Consider the following 6740-nt stretch of genomic DNA (forward strand, 5'->3'; position numbering starts at 1 on the left):
CCGTTATGGTCACTGAAGAGCTGGCGCCGGTTAACTACTATTTGCTGCACATTACAGGCAGTTTATATGAATGACTTTGACGGCGAACATTGTATAGACCCTTTATTTGTTTACAAACATTGTGTCGTTTTTTGTGGGCGGGGCTTTTATGCTGGAGGCAAAAGCAGAGCGAGAAGTCAAGCGGGATTGGGAGTATATAGTTTGCGCTGCAAACTCGAGCATTTTTAACCTGTTAAACTTCAGTGTACCGCCGGCGGTACACTTACTAATTTGCATAGGAATTTAAAGAATGTCCGAAGGCTGCAAACGCGATTATATAAACACTATACACCGATGGAAAGCTTAGATTCTCATGAATCCGCCGGTATAAACCACTTTCAGATGTGACTACCACAGCGGGTAATATAAACACATTTGTCCGACAAACAACGAATATCCATCCATCCTTTCTCTGTACACGGCTTTAACGTACACAGCGTGACTCACATTTCCAGGTTCATTACTACACACAGATGAAAATATTCCACAAAAAACGGCCATAATCCAACCTTGGACATCCAGACGAAACAAGCCAGTAAACTATTTTGTCCAAAACATGTCTTGAAGTCGGTATATAATCCACGAATCGGTCGTTTTCAAGGAAATGCACCTCGCAATGCGCGTCCAATATTCCCTGTATTTCTCGTCATATTTAACGGGTTATTGTTTTTGATTGTATTTTTTTTCTGTGTCACGGACTGAGCTGGTGAACCCGAGCAGAAAGCCACACTACCAGGGCTGGCTGAATGCAAGTGGTTTATTGTTTGGGGTGAAAAGGGTGGCTAGGTGGGGGAAAACCAGGGTGTAGGAGCGGGGGGTCCAGGCAAGAGTGGGGGATCCAGGCAGGAGTGGGGGATCCAGGCAGGAGTGGGGGATCCAGGCAGGAGTGGGGGATCCAGGCAGGAGTGGGGGATCCAGGCAGGGGAAACCGGTGAGGACTTGACGGGAGAGCCGGAGGGGGAAGGAGGATGACGGGGGATCCCGGGCAGCTGAACTGAACAAAAGCAGGAGAAGACAACGTCAGAATTAAGCAGGAACTCAAAACAGGAAAATGTTAAAGGCTAGAGCGCAAACCGAACTGCATGGTTCTTGTTTAATACTCTGGCAGGGAGTGGAAGGCTGAGCCGGTACTTATTGTGGAGGTGAGTCGTTAGCAAGATGATTGTCAGCTGCCCGGGAGACGTGGAGATAGTTGATTGCCTGAGTGGAGTCAGCTGGAGAAGCTAGACTCCACTCAGGCACCGAGCTGTAGGGGAAAGACAGGACAGAGGAGCAGATGGAAGATAGGCAGGCCAGGCAGGGCAGAGGAGTGGATGAGAGACAGGCAGGGCAGAGGAGTGGATGAGAGACAGGCAGGGCAGAGGAACAGGAGAGGGGGAGAGAAGCAGATGGGAAAAGGGGTATTTGGGGATGTCAGGTGGGAAGGACGGGGGTGAGGAGGGAGCCCTGACAGTACCCCCCCCTCAATGGGCGCCTCCTGGCGCCCTACGGAGCCAGCCGGGGCGAGAACCCACAGCTACCAAGGGCAGCCAGGAGCCCCACAGGGGAAACTGGAAGGGCCCACGGGGGAAACTGGAAGGGCCCACGGGGGAAACTGGAAGGGCCCAAGGGGGAAACTGGAAGGGCCCAAGGGGGGAACTGGAAGGGCCCAAGGGGGGAACTGGAAGGGCCCAAGGGGGGAACTAGAAGGGCCCAAGGGGGGAACTAGACTGGGGCAGGATTGGGACTGGGCAGGACTGAACTGAGGGCAGGACTGGGCAGGACTGAACTGAGCGGGACTGAGTGAAGGGAAGGGCCGGACTGAACTGAGTGAAGGGAAGGGCCGGACCGAACTGAACTGAGTGAAGGGAAGGGCCGGACCGAACTGAACTGAGTGAAGGGAAGGGCTGGACCGAACTGAACTGAGTGAAGGGAAGGGCTGGACCGAACTAACAGGGCAGTAGCTCTGGGGGTCGGCCCGAAGGCTCAACTGGCCGAGGATGGATAGGGCGGAGGGTCCGCTCCGGAGGACGGACCGTGGGCCGGACTGGCTGGGGATGAGTGGGCCGGAGGGTCCGCTCCGGAGGACGGACCGTGGGCCGGACTGGCCGGGGATGGACAGGACGGAGAGTCCGTTCCGGTGGGCGGCCCGGGGGTCGGGCTGGCCGTGGATGGACAGGACGGAGAGTCCGTTCCGGTGGGCGGCCCGGTCGAGGCTGGGCAAGCCGGAGGGTCCGTTCCGGGGGGCGGCCCGGAGGCGGTAGAGGCCAAGGCTGGATGGGCCAGAGGGTCCGCTTCGGGGGACGGCCCGAAGGCGGGATAGGTCGAGGCCGGACCGGCCTAAGGGTCCGCTTCGTGGACCGGACTGGTCGAGGCAGGACAAGCCGGAGGGTCCGTTCTGGGGGACGGCCAGAAGGCGGGACGGGTTGAGATAGGACAGGGCGGAGGGCACGCTTCAGAGGGAGGCCTGGAGGCGGGGCCGGCCGAAGCTGGACTCGCCGGAGGGTCCTCCTCTGAGGACGGCCTGGGGTCCAGACAGACATGCGGGGCCGCTCCGGCGGACGGCCCAGGGACTGGGCAGGTAGGGACCGGACAGACAGGCGGGGCCGCTCCGGCGGACGGCCCGGGGGCCGGACAGACAGGCGGGGCCGGATAGACAGGCGGGGCCGCTCTGGCGGACGGCCCAGGGGCCGGGCAGGTGGAGACCGGACAGACTGGCGGGGCCGCTCCGGCGGACGGCCCGGGGACCGGACAGACTGGCGGGGCCGCTCCGGCGGACGGCCCGGGGGCCGGACAGGGCAGAGGGGCTGCTCCGGCGGACGGCTCCGGGGCCGGACAGGGCAGAGGGGCCGCTCCGGCGGACGGCTCCGGGGCCGGACAGGGCAGAGGGGCCGCTCCGGCGGACGGCCCGGGGGCCGGACAGGGCAGAGGGGCCGCTCCGGCGGACGGCCCGGGGGCCGGACTGGGGGCAGAGCCGGGTCCGATGGGTCCTCCGGGGGCAGGACCGAACACTGGGCCAGGGGTCCCTCCGGGGGCGGCGCAGGATCCAGGGGCCCCTCCGGGGGCGGCGCAGGATCCAGGGGCCCCTCTGGGGACGGCGCAGGATCCAGGGGCGGCGCAGGATCCAGGGGCCCCTCCGGGGGCGGCGCAGGATGGGAGGCGCAAAGCCTCTTCCTGGACTCGGGGAACCTTTTAAGGTTGCCGAGGTTCCAGGGAGCGGAGGCGGGGCGTCGACGGCCTCCTCAGGGAGCGGAGGCGGGGCGTCGTCGGCCTCCTCAGGGAGCGGAGGCGGGGCGTCGTCGGCCTCCTCAGGGAGCGGAGGCGGGGCGTCGTCGGCCTCCGCGGGAACTGGGGGCGGAGCGTCGTCGATCTCCGCGGGAACTGGGAGCGGAGCGTCGTCGACCTCCGCGGGAACTGGGGGCGGGGACTGGAGCCCCTCCGGGGGCGGAACAGGAGCCGGGGACTGGAGCCCCTCCGGGGGCGGAACAGGAGCCGGGGACTGGAGCCCTCCGGGGGCGGAACTGGAGTCCCTCCGGGGGCGGAACTGGAGCCGGGGACTGGAGCCCCTCCGGGGGCGGAACTGGAGCCGGGGACTGGAGCCCCTCCGGGGGCGGAACTGGAGCCGGGGACTGGGTGCGGGGAGGAGTGTCCAGGAAGTCCTGTATCTCCTTGGGTAGGCGGCAGGTTAGCTCGGGCCTCTGGGCTGCTAACCTGCGCGCCAAGACTACCGTGCTCTCCTTGCCAGTCTCCTTCCAGTCCCACCAGAGGTCGCTGACAGCATAAAAAAAAAACACTGTTCTCCTTACAAGAAAAGAAGAACACGTAGGGTGAACCAGAAGTCTGGGTCGGCACCTGGCTCGGGGGTACCGAGGACTGGGTCTGGGGGTCAGCGGGCTGGGTCGAGGTCTTGCTAGGCATGGTGACTGAAAACTAAACAGGGTGGCTCCAACAAAATTAACAGTGGGGTGTACTGAGCTGGACTAGATGTAGCAGAAGGAAAATTACTCACAGGGACTGATGGGTGACCAGACGAGGAGCAGAGCAGAGGGATTCCGGTTTACGAGGACGGCGAGGGCTGTGAAGGGGAGATAGTTGGTCCAACCCCGGTAGTGGGCTCTCTGGGTCCGTTTGTTGGCCAGAGTATTCTGTCACGGACTGAGCTGGTGGACCCGAGCAGAAAGCCACACTACCAGGGCTGGCTGAATGCAAGTGGTTTATTGTTTGGGTTGAAAAGGGTGGCTAGGTGGGGGAAAACCAGGGTGTAGGAGCGGGGGGTTCCGGGCAGGAGTGGGGGTCCAGGCAAGAGTGGGGGTCCAGGCAGGAGTGGGGTTCCAGGCAGGAGTGGGGGTTCCAGGCAGGAGTGGGGGTTCCAGGCAGGAGTGGGGGTTCCAGGCAGGAATGGGGGTCCAGGCAGGGGAAACCGGTGAGGACTTGACGGGAGAGCCGGAGGGGGAAGGAGGATGACGGGGGATCCCGGGCAGCTGAACTGAACAAAAGCAGGAGAAGACAAACCGACGCAAACCGAACTGCATGGTTCTTGTTTAATACTCTGGCAGGGAGTGGAAGGCTGAGCCGGTACTTATTGTGGAGGTGAGTCGTTAGCAAGATGATTGTCAGCTGCCCGGGAGACGTGGAGATAGTTGATTGCCTGAGTGGAGTCAGCTGGAGAAGCTAGACTCCACTCAGGCACCGAGCTGTAGGGGAAAGACAGGACAGAGGAGCAGATGGAAGATAGGCAGGCCAGGCAGGGCAGAGGAGTGGATGAGAGACAGGCAGGGCAGAGGAGTGGATGAGAGACAGGCAGGGCAGAGGAACAGGAGAGGGGGAGAGAAGTAGATGGGAAAAGGGGTATTTGGGGATGTCAGGTGGGAAGGACGGGGGTGAGGAGGGAGCCCTGACATTTCTGTGTCTTGTTGTGTCCTTGTTCTTATGGTGTGTGTATTTGGACCCAGTGTCTGGAAAAAAGCTGAATTGAATTGAGTATATTTTATTTACAAATAGAATATTAGCGATTTTTTGTACTGAAAATGGCTGGAATTGACTGCAGCTGATCGTCTCTGTCCAGTCTTTTCGCCTCAGTGCATTTAACCACAACTGTCTTCGTTCCCTCTGAGCACGAGTGTTCGGTGGAATCCTATAAAATTTTAATTTGCGTTCGCCAATGTCATTCCTCCTATTCTGGCATCCAAAAACACAGCAGGACGACATTTTAGAAAAGTTGACAGAGCCTAGTCCCTCAGTCTTTCGCCTTTCGGTCACGGCCGCGGGCTTCCTCTTTTGCCTCCAGCTAAAGCTGTGACGTCATTCGTGACGTGGGTCATTAAAGGGTCTATAATTTAACCAACAATACACCGTCTCCTCTCACACTTTAGACAATGTAGTTTTTACGCTTTTAGACGCCGTGTCTAAATTGTTTGAACTCCAGTTCCTATTAATTAGTTTACCGCGTTCAGTGGTAGAAGCGGCTGACGAACTCCATTGCAAATGTTCCCATTTAATTTCGGACGCTAATTTACAAGATAAAATTAAGGATGTCGAATATGAAACAAACACTCGTGAATGGTGAGGAGCAGCTCTTTAATTCGGCATGAATTAAAAAAGGTAGTGTCTACAGATACAGACCCGTACCCATAGCCTGTGGCCTATGGATACGGCCAGAGCCCTAGAGAAACTAAGGCTGTGTCCGAAATCGCATACTAACGTACTACATACTACATTCTCAATGAGTATATACTGTATACTAGGTACTATAAGTATGATTAGAATGCCGACCGTTCACACTGTAGTATACTACTCCGTTTCCCATAATGCATTTCAAACCTCCGACAACAAAAACCAGAAGTACGGCTATCAAATATCTCGGCTGAATGCCGGCTTCAGGTCGATTTTACGCTAACAAACAGTTGCATAATTAATGTGGCAATTTCAAGCCGGCACTCCTCATGCAGTTATTAGCCAGATTATGCGAATCGTTTCAGTTGTAGCTGCAGGCTACTCGAGGTAGCTGCTACTTGTTCTGTATGCAAAGCGAGCTACTATAACTAGCTGCTAGCATTCAGTAGCACGTTGTGAGTCTGACAAATTTAATATTTTGGTCAGAAAACACCTGTTTCTCAAATCTGTGGGGTGATTAGGATGACTACTTAACCACATAAAATAAAATAAAAATTGCCGCGGTCCGGCCACAAATCCCGCGGAGGCTTGCATTTCGCTGGGTAGCTCGCAAAGCATTATGGGGCGGTTGAGTATGACTAGTGTGGTCACCGCGCATACTTAAAATTTTTCCGGATATAGTATACATCCGGGTATTTCTCGCGTACTCAATCTATTCATACTATCCAGTGTGAACGCACTACACATTTAGTATGAGTAGTACGTTAGTATGCGATTTCGGACACAGCCTAAGAGTTGCGATACTCATGCTCTCGCAACGGGGCAGTCACGTGGTTCATGTAAGCCTGAATAGTTCCAAACAGGCAGCGCTGTAATTTCCTTCTATGGGACTGAGAGCGGCGATTTCAGGTAAAAAAAAAAAAAGGAATAAAATCACACCTCCAAGTCCTTGTTTGATTATTAATTCATTGGAGTATGTATGTAAATGTCAGTTTTACATTTTGAGCCGTAAGGTGACATATTAAAGACACTTTTGGGGTTTTGGAGGGAATGTTTCACATTCGTATTAGCATGGAAAATCGACTTTTACACAGAAATGTAAGATGATT

Source organism: Acanthochromis polyacanthus, chromosome 9, assembly GCF_021347895.1.
Source record: "Acanthochromis polyacanthus isolate Apoly-LR-REF ecotype Palm Island chromosome 9, KAUST_Apoly_ChrSc, whole genome shotgun sequence".
NCBI classification, from domain to species: Eukaryota; Metazoa; Chordata; class Actinopteri; family Pomacentridae; genus Acanthochromis; species Acanthochromis polyacanthus.